This window comes from Castor canadensis, chromosome 15, assembly GCF_047511655.1.
Source record: "Castor canadensis chromosome 15, mCasCan1.hap1v2, whole genome shotgun sequence".
NCBI lineage: Eukaryota > Metazoa > Chordata > Mammalia > Rodentia > Castoridae > Castor > Castor canadensis.
The window spans coordinates 49,771,132-49,788,917 of record NC_133400.1 but is presented as its reverse complement, the minus strand read 5'-3'; the positions used below and the strand labels follow the sequence as shown (position 1 = coordinate 49,788,917).

Sequence of the window (17,786 nt, the reverse complement as noted above, 5' to 3'; positions counted from 1 at the left end):
TACCCTTCAGCATATTATCATTAAAACAACAAGTACAGAAACTAGAGAAAGAATATTGAGGGCTGTAAGAGAGAAAAAACAAATAATATACAAAGGTAAACCCATCAAAATCACAGCAGACTTCTCAACAGAAACATTAAAAGCAAGAAGAGCTTGGGGTGAGATCTTCTGGGCACTGAATGAAAACAATTTCAACCTCAGGATACTCTACCCAGCAAAACTATCTTTCAAAATAGATGGAGCAATAAAAGTCTTCCATGATAAGCAGAAACTAAAACAATATGTGACCACAAAGCCACCACTACAAAAGATTCTTCAAGGGATTCTGCAAACAGAAAGTGAAATCCAACAAACCATGAAAGAGTAGGCAGTAACAAACTACAGGAAAAGAAAAAGCAAGAAAGTAGAGAGTAACCTTGATTTAGATACATATAATCAAACCTTCGAACAACTAAGACAACTAAATGGCAGGAATCACCACACACCTATCAGTATTAACACTTAATGTTAATGGACTTAATTCCCCCATCAAAAGGTGCCATTTGTCCAATGGGATTAAAGTGGAAGACCCAACAATTTGTTGATTATGGGAGATCATCTCATGGATAGATATAAGCATAGGCTTAGGATGAAAGGCTGGAAGAAAATTTACCAAGCCAATGGCCCCCGAAAACAGGCAGAAGTTGCAATACTTATCTCTGACAGGGTAGACTACAAACCTACATTAATCAAAAGAGATAAAGAAGGACATTCCATACTAATAAAAAGGGCAATAGATAAAAAGGAAATAACAATTATCAACCTATATACACCCAATTTCAACACACCCAATTTCATCAAACATACCCTGAAGGACATAAAAGCACATATTAACACCAACACAGTGGTTGTGGAAGACTATAACACCCCATTATCATCAATAGATAGGTCATCCAAACAAAAAATCAATAACGAAATCCCAGATCTAAAATATACCATAGATCAAATGGACCTAGGTGATGTCTACAGAACATTTCATCCAACTTCTACACAATATACGTTCTTCTCAGCAGCCCACGGAACCTTCTCCAAAATAGATCATATCCTAGGGCACAAAGCAAGTCTTAGCAAATATAAGAAAATAGAAATTATACCATACATTCTATCTGATCACAATGCAATAAGACTAGAACTCAACAACAAAAATAGAGACAAAAAACATGCAAACAGCTGGAAACTGAATAGCTCATTGCTTAATGAACAATAGGTCATTGAGGAAATAAAAGAGGAAATTAAAAAGTTCCTGGAAGTCAATGAAAATGAAAACACAACCTACCGGAACCTATGGGACACAGCAAAGGCAGTCCTGAGAGGAAAGTTTATAGCCATGAGTGCATATATTAAAAAGACTGAAAAATCTCAAATCAATGATGTAATGATACATCTCAAACTCCTAGAAAAACAAGAACAAGCAAATCCCAAAACAAATATAATGAGAGAAATAATAAAAACAAGAGCTGAAATCAATGAAATAGAAACAAAAAAAACCATACAAAGAATTAATGAAACAAAAAGTTGGTCCTTTGAAAAAATAAACAAGATCGATAGACCCCTGGCAAACCTGACTAAAATGAGGTGAGAAAAAAAACAAATTAGTAAAATCAGGAATGCAAAGGGGGAGATAATAACAAACACCCTGGAAGTCCAGGAAATCATCAGAGGCTACTTTGAGAACCTATATTTAAACAAATTCGAAAATCTTAACAAAATGGACAGATTTCTAGAAACTTATGATCATCCAAAACTGAACCAACTGGACATTAATTACCTGAATAGATCTATAACACAAAATGAAATTGAAGCAGTAATCTAGGGTCTCCCGAAAAAAAAAGTCCAGGACCTGATGGATTCTCTGCTGAATTCTATCAGACCTTCAAAGAAGAAATGATACCAACCCTCCTTAGAGTGTCCACGAAATCAAAAGGGAAGGAAAACTGCCTAACACATTTTATGAAGCCAGTATTACACTTATCCCAAAACCAGGCAAAGACACCTCCAAAAAGGAGAACTAAATGCCAATCACTTTTTTGAACATTGATTCAAAAATCCTAAATAAAATAAAGGCAAACTGAATTCAACAACACATCAAACAGATCATTCACCACGACCAAGTAGGCTTCATCCCAGGAATGTAGGGGAGGTTCAACATATGGAAATCAATAAACCTATTAAACCACATTAACAGAAGCAAAGACAAAAATCACTTGATCATCTCAATAGATGCAGAAAATGCTTTTGATAAGATCCAACACCATTGCAAAATAAAAGCTCTAAGAAAACTAGGAATAGAAGGAAAGTACCTCAACATTATAAAAACTATATATGACAAATCTACAGCCAGCATTATACTTAACAGTGAAAAACTGAAACCATTCCCTCTAAAATCAGGAATGAGACAATGATGCCCACTATCTCCACTCCTATTCAACAGAATCCTGGAATTCCTAGCCAGAGCAATTAGACAAGGAGAAGGAATAAATAAATACAAATAAATAAAGAAACTGTCAAAATATCCCTATTTGCAGATGATATGATCCTATACCTTAAAGACCCAAAAGACTCTACTCAAAAGCTCGTAGACACTATCAACCGCTATAGCAAGGTACCAGGATATGAACTCAACATAGAAAAATCATTAACATTTCTATACACTAATAATGAACAAATGGAGAAAGAGTATATGAAAACAATTCCATTTACAATAGCCTAAAAAAACCCCCAAATACCTAGGTGTAAACTTAACAAAGGATGTGCATGACCTTACAAGGAAAACTATACACTTCTGAAGAAAGAGATTGAGGAAGACTATAGAAAGTGGAGAGATCTCCCATGCTCATGGATTGGTAGAATCAACATAGTAAAAATGTCGATACTCCCAAAAGTAATCTACACGTTTAATGCAATTCCCATCAAAATTCCAATGAAATTCATCAAAAAGATTGAAAAATCTACCATTAAATTTATATGGAAACACAAGAGGCAACAGATAGCAGAGGCAATACTCAGTAAAAAGAACAATGCAGGAGGTATCACAATACCCGACTTCAAACTCTATTATAAAGCAATAAAAATAAAAACAATATAGTACTGGCACAAAACCAGATGCAAAGACCAATGGAACAGAATAGAAGATCCAGATATGAAGCCACACAACTATAACCAACTTATCTTTGACAAAGGCACTAAAAATATACAATGGAGAAAAGATAGCCTCTTCAACAAAAACTGCTGAGAAAACTGGTTAACAGTCTGCAAAAAACTGAAACTAGATCCATGTATATCACCCTATACCAATATGAACTCAAAATGTTTCAAGCATCTTAATATCAGACCACAAACTCTAAAGTTAGTACAGGAAAGAGTAGGAAATACTTTGGAATTAATAGGCATAGTCAAGAACTTTCTCAATGCAACCCAGCAGCTCAGCAACTAAAAGACAGCATAGATAAATGGGACTTCATAAAACTGAAAAGCTTCTGCTCAACAAAAGAAATGTTCTCTAAAATGAAGAGACAACACACAGAGTGGGAGAAAATATTTGCCAGCTACACATCAGAGAAAGGATTGGTAACCAGAATATATAGGGAACTCAAAAAACTAAATTCTCCCAAAATTAATGAACCAATAAAGAAATGGTAAAGTGAACAGAACAGAACTTTCTCAAAAGAAGAAATTCAAATGGCAAAAAAAAAACATATGAAAAAATGCTCACCATCCCTAGCAATAAAGGAAATGCAAATTAAAACCACACTAAGATTCCACCTCAAACCTGTTAGAATAGCCATCATTAGCAACACAACTAACAACAGGTATTGGTGAAGATACAGGGAAAAAGGAACCCTCTTACACTGCTGGTGGGAATGTAAACTAGTACAACCACTCTGAAAAAAAATTTGGAGGCTACTTAAAAGTCTAAACATTGATCTACCATATGATCCAGCAATACCACTCTTGGGGATATACCCAAAAGAATGTGACACAGGTTATTCCAGAGGTAGTTGCCCACCCAGGTTTATTGCAGCATTAGTCACAATAGGCAAGTTATCTAAACAGCCAAGATGCCCCACTACTGACAAATGGATTAAGAAAATGTGGTATTTATACACAATGGAATTTTATGCAGCCATGAAGAAGAATGAAATGTTACCATTCACAAGTAAATGGATAGAACTGGAGAACATCATTCTGAATGAGGTTAGTCTGGCCCAAAAGACCAAAAATTGTATGTTCTCCCTCTTGTGCAGATATTAGAGCAAGGGCAAACACAACAAGGGGACTTGACTTTGATCACATGATAAAACGAGAGCACACAAGGAAGGTATGAGGATAAGTAAGACACCCAAAAAACTAGATAGAATTTGTTGCCCTCAATGCAGAGAAACTAAAGCAGATACTCTAAAGCAACTTAGGCCAATAGGTGAAGGGGACCAGGAACTAGAGAAAAGGTTAGTTCAAGAAGAATTAACTTAGAAGGTAACACACATGTACAGGAAAACAATGCAAGTCAATTCCCTGTATAGCTATCCTTATCTCAACTAGCAAAAACCCTTGTTCCTTCCTGTTATTGCTTATACTCTCTCTTTAACAAAATTAGAGATAAGGGCAAAATAGTTTCTGCCTAGTAGAGAGGGGTTAGGTGGGGTAAGGGAGGGAGGGTCAGGGTGGGGGTAAAGGAGGGGGTGGCGGTAAGGGGGGGAATGTCTCAAACATTGTATGCACATATGAATAAAAAAATTAGTCATGTTTACATATATAAAGAAAAAGTGTCAAGAAGGAAATTTTTAAAAGAATCCCATTCACAATACAGATAGATAAATAAATAAATATTTAAGAATAAAGTTAATCAAAGAGATGAAAGACTGGCATACTGAAAACAATAAAACAGTGATGATGAAAATAGCCACAAATGATGAACAGGCATATGAAAAAGAGCACTAATTATTAGGGGTAAGAAGTATACAGATAAATTAAAGATGTCCCATATTTTAGGTTGGAAGAATTAATATTAATAAAATGTTTATACACCTAAAGTTATCTGCAGATTCAATGCAATTCCTACATAAATTCCAATAGAAATAGAAAAAAACTCAAACATTCACATGGATCCACAGAAAACTCTAAGTAATCAAAGGAATCTTAAACAAATAGGACAAAGATGAGGACATCACACTATCTGATTTTGAAATATATTATATATTAAGGGTAGTCAGAACAGAATGTCACTACCATAAAAACATATATATACATATATATGTATATATAATACAATAGAACAGAACAGAATAGAATAGAATAGGAGGATCCAGAAATAGTTCCACTTACATGCATTCATCTGCTCTTTAATAAGGGTTCCAATAATACGTGGTGGAGAAAGGTTAATCTCTTCAATAAATTATGTTGAGAAAAGTGTACATTCACATGCAAAATGATAAATTTGTATTCTTATCCCACTTAATACAAAAATAAAGTAAAATTACAATAAAAATTGAGAAGAAAATCTAAGGGAAAAAGATTGGTCTTAGCAATCATATTTTGGATGTGCACAGGCAGTAAAAGCAAATATAGACAACTAGGCTTTCATCAAATTGAAGCGTTCTGTGCCTCAAAGAAAACAGCCAACATAATAAAAGGCAATCTATAGAAAGCAAGAAAATATTTACATATTATACAACTGATAATAGGTTAATATGCAAATATATAAGGGATTCATGAAATTCAATAGCAAAAAAATAAATAAATATATTTTAAAAATAGACAAAGTGACCAAACTATTTAAATCGGGTGAAGATGCTGAATTAGATACACCAGCACTTTCATGTATCTTGAGGAATCTGAAACAAGCATCAAGTACATGGCTCAGGGTAGTATGGAAAGGCAACAGAAGGCACTTGTAAAAATAGACAGAGACCAGATGAAATCCAGAAATATTGAACTTTAGATTAATAAAAGAAACAAGAAGTCCTAACAAAGCAAAAGAGAAAAGACTCAAGAAGATACACAGGCACATGCCAGCTGCATTCTACAAAAATAATGTTTAAAATGGTAGAGGTACACACTGTACAGGAAGTACATGCTGGAGAAGGGGCCTCTTGCATTTCCTAGCTTGATTATTGATGAACAGAGGAGAATCATCTCAAGAAAGCTATTCAAACATCTTAGCTGGGGAGAGTAAAAGGCTCCATTTTTATATTTCCTAAGAGTTAAGTGAATGACCTCCTCCCTGGATAACTAGATGACCACTACAAGAATTAATGTGGATACAGGAAATTGGTTGTGATGTGGTTTCAGATTCGCCAACACAATATACTCAGGTGGGAGTTTTGAACAGAACGCTAAGTTGCAGGGCGGAGCTGGGGACAAAAACACCAACTGCACAAACACCAGCTGACCAGCAGCTCAGACTCTGAACTCTGGTAAGAGGAGTGAGACCAGCTGGGGTGCTAGGACAGAGAATGGTGGGACTAAGGCACTCAAGATCAGAGGCCTGTGTCTTGCCCAGCCACTGCAGACAGCATCAACTTAACTGCTTTGTACATTTCCAGGTTAGAGAGATTGCTGGATAGCTGCTGCTGCTCAGTAATTTCCCAAATGAAACCAGCATAGGCTGACCTCCTCTGGTGTAAAGAGGCATCTAATTTGTAGGGGAAGGTCCTGAGGCTCAGCTGGTGGGAGCAGTTTAAGGGTGACAGTGACACCAGCACTATCTACACTAGCAGGCCTTCATACTGAAAACACTGGCAGTATAGGGGAAGTAGGACAGGGCTCAGCTGCAAAAATCCTTTTATAATCTAACTTGTTTGGAGTTCAGATACGAAAAATAACTTGCCCCTTCAAAATAAACTGCAAAAGACAAGCTTGTGGGACATGGGGTGGGCTCACCTTCCTTTTTCAAGAAAGAAATGTTAACTCCCGTGGGCTTTTTTTCTGTGGTTGTTCTTGTTGTTGTTTGTTTGGTTTTTGTTGTTGTTGTTACTGTTTTCTCTTTCCCTGTACTCATTTTTCCATGTTCTCTCTTACTATTATTCTAGTATTTCCTATACCTTCATCCCATATACTTTTTCTCTCAATTCTATCTTTTACTATCCCTCCTTTTTATTACTTATTAATACTTATAGGTTTAGTAATTTTTATACTTCTAGAGTAAAAGTATTCCAGTTCTTTTCAAGCTTAATTGGAGATATAGTTAATAGCTGCATTTATTTTGTGCTACATTTAAATATCTGGTATGACTTTTGTTTTATTGTTTTACTTACTCCTACCTGCTTTCTCTCATTTGAGTTTTAATGGGGATTCTGAACCCAAAAGAAAACTCTCCACTGAGAAAACTTCAAAAAAAGCCCAAAAGAACTATCCATCCAGCACATGCACAAATCACAACATAAAAACACAAGAAATATGAAAAATTAAGGCAACATTATCCAGCAAAGCACAGAAATCCTAAATAACTGAATCAGAAAATATTTAAGTGGCAGAAATCCCAGACAAAGAATTCAAAAGTCTAGTTTTAAGAGGATCATTGAACTCAAAAGGATCCAAACAAAGAGATGAATGAAGTAAGGAAGCGAATACAAGACCTGGATGAGAAAGTCAGCAGTATGGACCAGAAATTCAGCATGGAGATTTAGATACTAGAAATATTGAAAATTTAAAACTCAATAAATCAAATAAAATTAACAGTAGAAAGCATCGCCAATAGATTAGGTGAAGAATATCAGAGATTGAAAAAAAAGTCAAGGAAATACTTCAGACAGCAATAAAGAAAAAAACAAGGATAAGCACAACTTTCAAGAATTATAGAACATGATCAAGAGACCAAAACTAAAAATACGTGGTACTGAAAAATAAGTTGAGCTAAAAACTGCAGGCACAGGAAACCTATCCAATGAAACTATGGCAGAAAAGTTCCAAAATCTAAGGAAAGATATAAACGTACAGAAGGCATTTAGAATCCCCAATAGACATGACCAGAAAAGTACCTCTTTATGTTACGTATTAGTTGATTGACAAGGGTACAGAATAAAAAAGAATACTGAAACCTGCAGGAGAAAAACACCAACTTAGTTACAATGCTAAAATCTTCAGAATTACACCATAACATTCAGCAAAAAAACTAAGAGTCAGAAAAGCACAGAATGATACATTTCAAACCAAAATTACTAAATCCAGCAAGACACACACAGTCTGAAAGTGAAAGAATGCAAAATGATATAACAAGCAAGAGGAAGCCAAAAGCAAGTTATATTTATATCTAAAAAAGTAGATTTCAAGCCAAATTAGTCAGAAGAGATAAAGAACATTGCTAGATATTAAGAAAGGTAACAATCTATCAAAAAGATATAACAATTGAAAATTTATATGCACCAAGTATTAGTTCATCCAACTCATAACAAAACACTACTGGACATAAGGGGACAGATCAGTAGATATAATAGTGAGTGACTTCAATACTCCACCCTCCTCTCTCTCTCTCTCTCTCTCTCTCTCTCTCTTTCTCTCTCTCTCTCTCTATGTGTATATATATATATATATATATATATTATATATATATATATGTATGTGTATGTGTGTTTATGTGTATATATACAATGTGTACATATATATGTATATATCTGCAGATAAAGATCAATAAAGAAACAGAATTAAATTGCACCATAGATCAAATGGACTTAACAGATAACCACAAAATATTCCATTCAACAGCTGAATAATACACATTCTTCCCAGCAGCCTATAGAACTTTATCCAAAATAGATCACATTGGGGGCCATTAAAGCAAGTCGAAAAATACAAGAAAATTGTATGTTATCAGATCATAACAGAAAAAATAGAAATAAATAGCAAGAGAAGCTATAGATACTAAACAAAAGCACAGATATTGAACAATACATTTTTGAATGATCCATGGGTTATTGAAGAAATCAGGGATGAAATTTTTAAAAAATCCTAGAGTCAAATGAAAATTAGAACCTAACATTCCAGGACCTGTGTATTACAGCAAGGACAGTTCTGAGGGAAGTTTATATCTATGAATAACTAAACTTAAAAATTATAGTGATCTAAAATAAATAATTTAATGATCCATCTCAAGATCTTAGAAAAATAAAAACAAGTGGAACCCAAAGTTAGAAAACAAAATGAAACAATAAAGTGTAGAAATTAATAAAATGGAGACTAGAGGAATAATACAAAGAACTGATTAAACAAAGACTTTGTTTTTTGAAAATACAGGCAAATTGACAAACCCTAGTCCAACTAATCAAAATAAATAGAGAGATGACACAAGTTAATAAAACTACAGATGAAAAATGGAATGTTACAACAGATGTCAATGAAATTCAGAGGATCATTAGGGAATATTTTGAAAACTTGTATTCCAATAAATTGGAAAATCTAGAGGAAATGGATAAATACCTAAACACATAGGACCTGCAAAAATTGAATCTAGAGGATGTGACAATTTAAACAGATCAATAATGAGCAATATGTTTGAAGAAGTAATGAAGTCTCCAAACAAAGAAAAGCTCAATACCAGAAGGATTGAATTCATGGCTAAACTCTACTAGACCTTAAAGAAGAATTAACACCAATGCCCCTCAAGTTACCTCATAAGATAGAAAAGGAATGAATGTTACCAAAGTCATTTTATCAAGCCAAAATTACTGACACTGAACACAAAAAAGAAAACTATATACTAACTTCCTTAATGAACATAGATGCAAAATTTCTTAACAAAATACTCACAAACTGAATTCAATGACACATTAAAAAGATCATACATGTGATCAAGTTGGTTTTATTCCTGGGGTGCCTGGATTGCTCAGCAAATGCAAATCAATAAAAATAACACAGTACATAAATAGAATCAGAGACAAAAATCACAAGATCTTATAAATAGATACAGAAAGAGACATATAAAATTTAACATCCATTCATAAAAACAAAACACTGAGTAAACCATACCTCAACATAACAAAGGCTATTAACCATGGCATAAACAATGTTTTAAAAGATGGGGTTAACTGCAGAAAACTGAATCTAGATCTATGTTTGTCTCCCCGTACAAAATATCAACTCAAAGTGGATTAAGGTCCTTAATATAAGACCTGAAACCTTGAAGCTAATATAGGAAAGAGCAGGGAATACACTGCAAGCAATAGGCACAGGCAATGACTTCCTCAGTAGAACTGAAGTGACTCAGCAACTAAGACAAAGCATTAACAAATGGACTACATGAAATTAAAAAGCTTCATGGTAGTGGAGACAAACGGCTTAAGAAAAACTAAAACTTGATCCAAGTCTAGAATGTTAGGTAAAATTTGGAGACTTAAATAGAATGAAGCTTGCATTAATGTGAAAGAAATATCACATGCTAGTGAGTTGAGGCAGCAATGACTGTAAGAGATGAAGCGAAGCAGAAAATCATCCTGACATGAATATCTGTACAGAACAACCATAGAGTAAGGATTAAGCTGATATTGTAGAAATGTCTTAGATATTCAATGTAACTCCAGAATATGTCTATTCACTTGTGTGTGTGTTAAATAGTTGCTACCAGCCAAAACAGGTTCAGGGGAGTGAGACCAAGAGAAGCAAACATATCAGACAGAAATACTAACTACCCTGATTTGATCACTATATGTTTTATGTATGTATTGGATTGCCAGACAGTACCACATAAGTACATATAATTTTAAAAATATTTAAAACAATTAAGAAATGTATACATAGGCCAAATTCCTAAAGAGTTCAGAAGACAGAGGGGAGGCCAGAGAGTGAGTGTTATGGTGGTAAAATACAAAATAAAATATGGAAACACAGAGGGAACCACAGGAAGTTTGACATGGGAAATGGTATGCTGCAGGTGTTACGGGTAAGCAGTCCCCAGCAGGATAATGTAGGATGAAGAGAGAGAAACTACCATGTGCAAAGGAAGTGAGCTGGAGTCTGGTTTTAAATATGATTGGAATAAGTAGCAAAAAAGATGAAGTTGGTGGGAGAGGAATTATGAAACCACATAGAAGCCTAATCAGAGATGTGCTTGTTTACCAGGTATTGGTAGCTTTTTTCAGGGGGATGCATGGATCCTATAGTCTTTAAAATAATGGAATGATAAATTGGGGATTTCAACTTTTGAAAATTACTGAAGCAGGTTAACAAGATAATATTAGATTCGTTGCCTCTGGAAACAGAATGATAGATAACCAGTCTGAGGACTGGTGCTATAGTTCAGTAGTACAGTGCTTGCCTGAAATGAATGTGGCTCTGAGTTCAATCCCCAGCACCACACAAAAAAAAATTCTGACACTATGGCAACAAGGGGACTTGTGTGTGGGTCATTTAGCATAGATCTGAATTATAAAGAATTCTTACATATGTGCTATTCCCCCAAACCAAATTATTCCCAATGCTGTTATACAGAGAAAAAATTTTTAAATAAATTGTCTTTCTCTTCTTGGCTTATTTCACTTAACAATAATGGCCTCTTGGTTCATCCATGCTGTCATAAATTGTGTATATATGACATATATATATATATATATAACATATAATGAATAAAAATATTTTAAGAAATTCACATTTATATCAAACACATAAAGTATATATATCCTATAGCTATATAAATGTCTATATTGATAGCTATGTTCCATTATATAGATACCTCACATGCTCTTTATTTGTTCTTCTATTGATAAACTCTTCTATTGATCAACTCCATATCAGGTGTATTGCAAAAACATGGAGTGCAGATATATATTCAACATACTAATTTCATTTCCTTTGATTATATATGCAGAACTGAGACTGCTGGACCATTTTGGTTTTTTGTTTGGTGGTGGTAGTGGTAGCGGTAGTGGTGGGTTTTATTTCCTTTTTTTGTTGTTGTTTTGGTTTGTTTTTTTTTTTTGGTAGAACTGAAGCTTAACTCAGAGCTTCATGTTTGCAAAGCAGGCACTCTACCACTTGAGCCACACCTCCATATCTTCAGTCCATTTTGTCCTGGTTATTTTGGAGATGGGGTCTCACAAACCATTTTCCTAGGCTGGCCTCAAACCTTGATCCTCGATCTGAGCCTCTCAAGTAGCTAAGATTACAAGCATGAGCCACAGGAGCCCAGCTTGCAGTTTTGTTTTTAACTTTTCAAGGAAAATTCATATTGTTTTCCATAATGGTTCAAATATTTACATTTCCAGCAAAGAATGCAGAGGTACCTGTTTCTCCCCTATTTTCCAACATTTTTTGTCCTTTATCTTTTTTATATTAGTCATTCTAACAGCAGTGCAATGAGAAACAATTACCACATAATCTCACTCACACCTTCTTAAAAAGTTGATCTCATTAAGATAGAAAGCAGAATGGTGGTTATCAGAGGCTAGGCAGTTTGGGAGGGATGGGTTGAAGAGAGAGTTTTCAAAGGACACTGAAGTTAGAGAACGTATGTTAAATGTTCTCACCACAGAAAAGGAAGACTGTGTGAGGTAGCACATGTTTTAATTAGCTAGACTTGATGCTGTTTTGGGTAGCTTCAATGCTACATTCAAGGCTATAATGCTTGTAGCCTTGGCTTTAAGAAGTCCCAAGGGGCTAGGCTCAGTCATCCAACCTGGAAAACCAACTAACAACGTGGTCACACCAACAAGGACACAGGTCGAATGACCGAAAAATCTCTTTAAACTGCTTATAGCAATCTCAATGTTATATAGGAAAGAGAAGCAAAGGCAAAAACTGGGGTTTTTCCATTGTGGTAGTCCATGTCATTTTGGTCTGGCCACGGTCTTGTTGATCATTACCTCAGAATGCGTACAGGACCTTCGGTAAGGTCTCTGTTGCACAGAAAGTATTTGGGGTCTTTGTCTTAAAACAGTCATCAGGGGCGGAGCTCGGCTGCTGCAGAGGACACCGAACGCTCTGCTCCTACGGGTCTAACCTTTACTAAAAATGAGCGGCCTGGGTGGGGGCAACAAGCTCCCCCTCGCTGAAACCACTGCTCCTGACCATGCCCAGGGAGACCTGGACCTAAACCAGCTCCAGGGGCTTCTTGAGGAAACTGAGGCGGCTCAGGCGATGGCGGACGCACGTGAGCGCGGTCTGGAGGCCGCTGCGGAGGGAGGCGCAACCCGGGATTCATCGGACCATGGCCTGGCGCCCCGAGCTCCAGTCGCTACGAATAGCTACCTGGCGGCGACCCGACCGGAGCAGAGCGGGAAGATGCTCTTCCTCCCTTCAAGAGCCTGGAGTCAACCTCCGCCCCAGTGGTAGCTGACCACAGCCAGAAAAATGGCTGTCAGCTTGGAGAGCCGCGCAGCCCTACCGGGCAGAAGAATCTGGAAGCCTGTGGTGCAGGGGGATTGGGGTCTCAGATGATACCTGGGGCCAAAGCCAAGGAAGTGAAGACCAAGAAGTGTTCCATCTCAGTGGCAGCAGAAAAGGAGGATGATGGTCATGGAGGAGAAGGTGGTACAGAAGGAGAAAAAGGTAGCTGCAGGAGGGAACGAGGAGCTACGACCCAGGGCCCTGAAAATCAATAACTGCATGGACTATGTGGAGGCCCTTCATCAAGAGCTGTCAAACGTAAACGCCCAGGATGACAGGGCCTTTCTCCAGCTAGAGCGCAAATTTGGGCGGATGAGAAGGCTCCACATGCAGCGCAGGAGTTTCACTATCCAAAATATTCCAGGTTTCTGGGTCACTGCCTTTCGGAACCATCCCCAGCTGTCACTTAGGATCAGTAGCCAAGATGAAGATATGATGAGGTACATGATCAATCTGGAGGTGGAGGAACTTAAACACCCTACAGCAGGCTGCAAATTCAAGTTCATCTTTCAGAGCAATCCCTACTTCCGAAACGAGGGGCTGGTCAAGGAGTATGAGCGCAGATCCTCTGCCCCAGTGGTGTCTCTTTCCACTCCCATCTGCTGTCACTGGGGCTAAGACCCCCAGGCCTATATCCATAGGAACCAGGAAGGGAACACTATTTCCAGTTTCTTCAACTGGTCCTCAGATCACAGCCTCCTAGAATTCGGCAGAATTGCTGAAATTGTCAAGGGGGAACTGTGGTCCACTCCCTACAAAACTACCTAATGGGTGAAGGGCTCTGCAGAGGAATTCAGGGTGCACCACAACAGCCTGTGGAAAGTCCCAGATCCTTCAGGTTCCAGTCTGACTAATCAATGCCCTTGTGTGAAGCTCCTGTGCAAGTTTCCTTATCAACTCCTATGCTTGGCCAGCAGCATGCAGTCTTCTGTCCACTTTCTCTTCGTACTGTATTATTTTGTCCTTTAGTTCTAAATCTTCAACAATCACTTACAAGATTGTCTTCTGTATGTCTATGCTCTTCTTTCTCTGGGCCTTCACACTATTCTGCATCCTATTAACATGTTCCTTCTACTGCTTCTATTCTAAGCTCATGATGCTGTAGCTACATAACTGTCTTCCCTTGCATGGCTTGAGTCCTGTCTGTGATGATGGTCTTCTTCCAGTTTTTCAAGTGGTTCTCTACCATAAGGAAGCTTGACACATCTTCACAAATAGCTAACCAGGCTTCATACTTTATGCTGGCTGTGTTCCTATATCCATGTACTATCACAAACTCTGTGTTTCACCACTCCAAGATGAAACTGAAATCCCAACTCAGCCATCAACCCAAACTGGACATTCTAGGTTGCCACTAACCAGATTCCAGCTGCTTTTCTTGGCCTTTGCTATCCACAGGTTGTTGGTGGGTGACTACTAGCATGAATGAAGTAACAAATGAGGAGTGTTTTATGTTATCACGTTGATCTTCTTGTACCCTGGTTAATGGGCATGGGTATAGTGATCAGGTACTGGTGAGTATGAAGTCTTAGACTATATGTAGTTCATCCCTATTTGTGCTCTATTGGTTGAATTTTACCGGGCCACCATTATCTGCCTGCTCAGGAACAATCTATGAACTTAAGCTCCCAGGCAGCATTCCCTTCACCCCACCATGATTTTCCATGATTTCATTTGGCTGTCAGGGAGTTTGCAACAGTGCCTAAAGCAAAGCTGGAATGGGTCCTTTCCAGCAGTTAGTCTTTCTGAACCCTAGCCATATCATCCTTAATTCAGGCAACTTTTAGGTAATTCTCATTTTCCCTCTTCCACACCTACTCTGATCATGACCAAGTTGCCAGGTGGGGTCAACTGAGGAAGAAGTTTTCCTGGAATGCTGGGCTTATTGTATCTTACTCCCGTTTCCCCTCTCTCCTTCCCTTCTTTTGTTCCCTCTCTCTTGTTGAAGTAGTTACACTTCAGAGACAGAAAACAAAACTGCGCGGAGCTGGCTTTTTAGTTTGCTCTCCCTTTGGTGGTTCCTAGAGAGGAAAAAGGTCCTGTTTAAATAGATTCCAGATCTCTTAGTGCCCTCATTCCTCTGCCCCACTTATTTTAGCAAGGTCTGAAAGTTTCAAAGGAGACCGATAGGTTTTATTGCTTAGTTTTGAATAGTGTTCTTTTAGGATAGCCTTGACATCTTCACCCATTTTCCCTATCCCTTCTACCCAGGCCTGTGTGTTTCTTGAGCTTTATTTAGTTTGAGAAGCTGGGAGTGATGGATTCAAGACAGACCCGAGTAGGATGTGAGCACTTTTCTAAAGCATGGGGCTGTAGAAATAGCCCGACAGCAGCATTTTGTGGTTCATCTTTGTCATCTGTATTATTTTATTACTGTCCTGCTGTCCCATAGGGCTCCATCCTACTGCTTGACCTTCTTGGCCCTCACTTGTCAGCTTTTGCATTTCCTTCCTGTCTGTCCTAACAAATGAGTAAGCAGGCTGCAGTCTGCATTGTGGACGATCCCAAGCCTCCTCTGGGGAACTAAAGGAACATGTGGGGTCTGTCTGGGTTTCTAAGACAAGTTAAGTTCTAAAGGCTTAGAAACAGAAATGAGTCTGCTGTGGTGTGAACTTCCTAAGGCCTCAAGTGAAGATGCCCTGCAGGGTTTCAGATGGGAGGCAAGGAAGACCCTGAGGCACTTTCTCAGTAGAGGTAGGAGAATCATAGGGGCTGGGGTTTAAACAGGATGCTTGGAGAAAGATTTTCCTTCAGTTTTTCCTAATTCCTTGAATTCACTGGTAGATTTTTATAAACAAAAATGTAAGTCTAGATGTTTTCTCTGTTATTCTAAGAATAACCATTATGTATGTGGGAGACAAAGATGTGTGCTCCTTATTTCACTGTGTTTGAGTAAAATCTTATGAATTTCTCTGTCCATTTCAGCCTGCTGACAAAATTGATGTTTACAGGCCTGCTTTTTTGCTTGTAATTGAGAACATGTGCAAAAATAACAAATTTGTGTCCTGTGCAGTATGAAGACTTCTGTGAATATTCATTAATAGATTAGCTGTTCATATATAGGTCTATTCTTAGAATATAATTTGAATAATGTGATCTTTCAAGAGTCTGAAGATTTACAAATTATTGCTGTGTCTTGTAAAGTAATCTCAAAAAGAAAAATGTTACTGTTGTCTTACTTGATATATCTTGACCTAGTAATAATATACTTGACATTATGTTCCTAACCAGTGTAAGTACTAGTAGAATTGCTGTGTAGCTAAATGAGAATCATGAGTACTTTTGTCTTCTGCATGCTTGAAGAAAAAATAGAATGTTACTGCTGTATTTCTGGTTTTCACTAAAAAATAGAAATGAATTTTTAAAAAAAGTCCTCAGTTCGGCCTAATGTTCCTGGGACCCAAGATAACTGTAAGGGAGAAAGATAAGAGAACAGAGGAGGAGGGAAAGGAAATAAGATAAAGTCAGAAACAAAATGGAGTTAGCTAGTCAGTTACTGGGACTTCCTTTTGATTTAAGCATTTCACAATGTACATACACACCTCAAAACATCATACTGTACAAGGAAATACATACTATATCTGTCAACATAAAAATTTTAAAAAATGAAAATATGTAGCTTTTACAGTTTCTTTCTTATACTATTTCAGAGTGTATATTTCCTTCTTTTCCAAATGTGAATTTATTAAAGAAATGTGATTTCCATGTAACAGTATCTCTTCCAACAACTCCAAAGACCTTCAAAAAGATTGTTCTATTCAAGATCTCTCCACTCCAACTCAATCCCCCTTCCACACACCTTACTACAGCAATTTAAAACAGAAAATCCAGGCATGGTTTGGCAGTACAGAATGCATAGTCTCTCTAGATTTTCCTATTCTGGATTCTACTTCCATTTAAGGAAGCCAGTTCATTAGGTCACCTCATAATTTTTCCCTTGCTCTATTTATTTGAACATGTGATCAAAGAAACCTTCCAGAACTTATATGCACAATTCCTCCAGTTTCTTTTATCCTAGAACTAAGCAGTGGTATTTAAACCAGGATCTGATTGAAGTGTTAGGTTTTTATTCAGAATCAGCTGCTTAACTGTTGGGATAATATATGAGGCTGTGGAGTAAAAGCACCATGTATCTCTGCCTGAGAGTAATACTATCTTTATCTCTTAAATGTTTCCCAATCTCTCAGTGCTACAGTTTCTTTTGCACTTACCATCACACTTACCATGTTATAGTCACAGTTTATAAGTCCAAAAGGTGTCTAAATTATGATAGTTCTTGGTCTGGAGATGAAGAAATGGAGAATCAGTTGCAAACAAACTAAATTGTACAGAGCTCCATGGCTGTTGAAGTGTAGGAAGTGTTTTTTGGATCATGGCAACAAACTCCCCTTGCTACATTTGAAAATGGCACAGCAGCTGTGCAAAAGAGCATGGAG

General features: G+C 37.2%; 1 pseudogene; it reads left to right on the top strand.

The window, feature by feature from the left end:
* Positions 1 to 12,917: 12,917 nt before the first annotated feature.
* Positions 12,918 to 14,406, top strand: LOC109701674 (testis-specific Y-encoded-like protein 4; annotated as a pseudogene).
* The last annotated feature ends 3,380 nt before the right edge of the window (positions 14,407 to 17,786 follow it).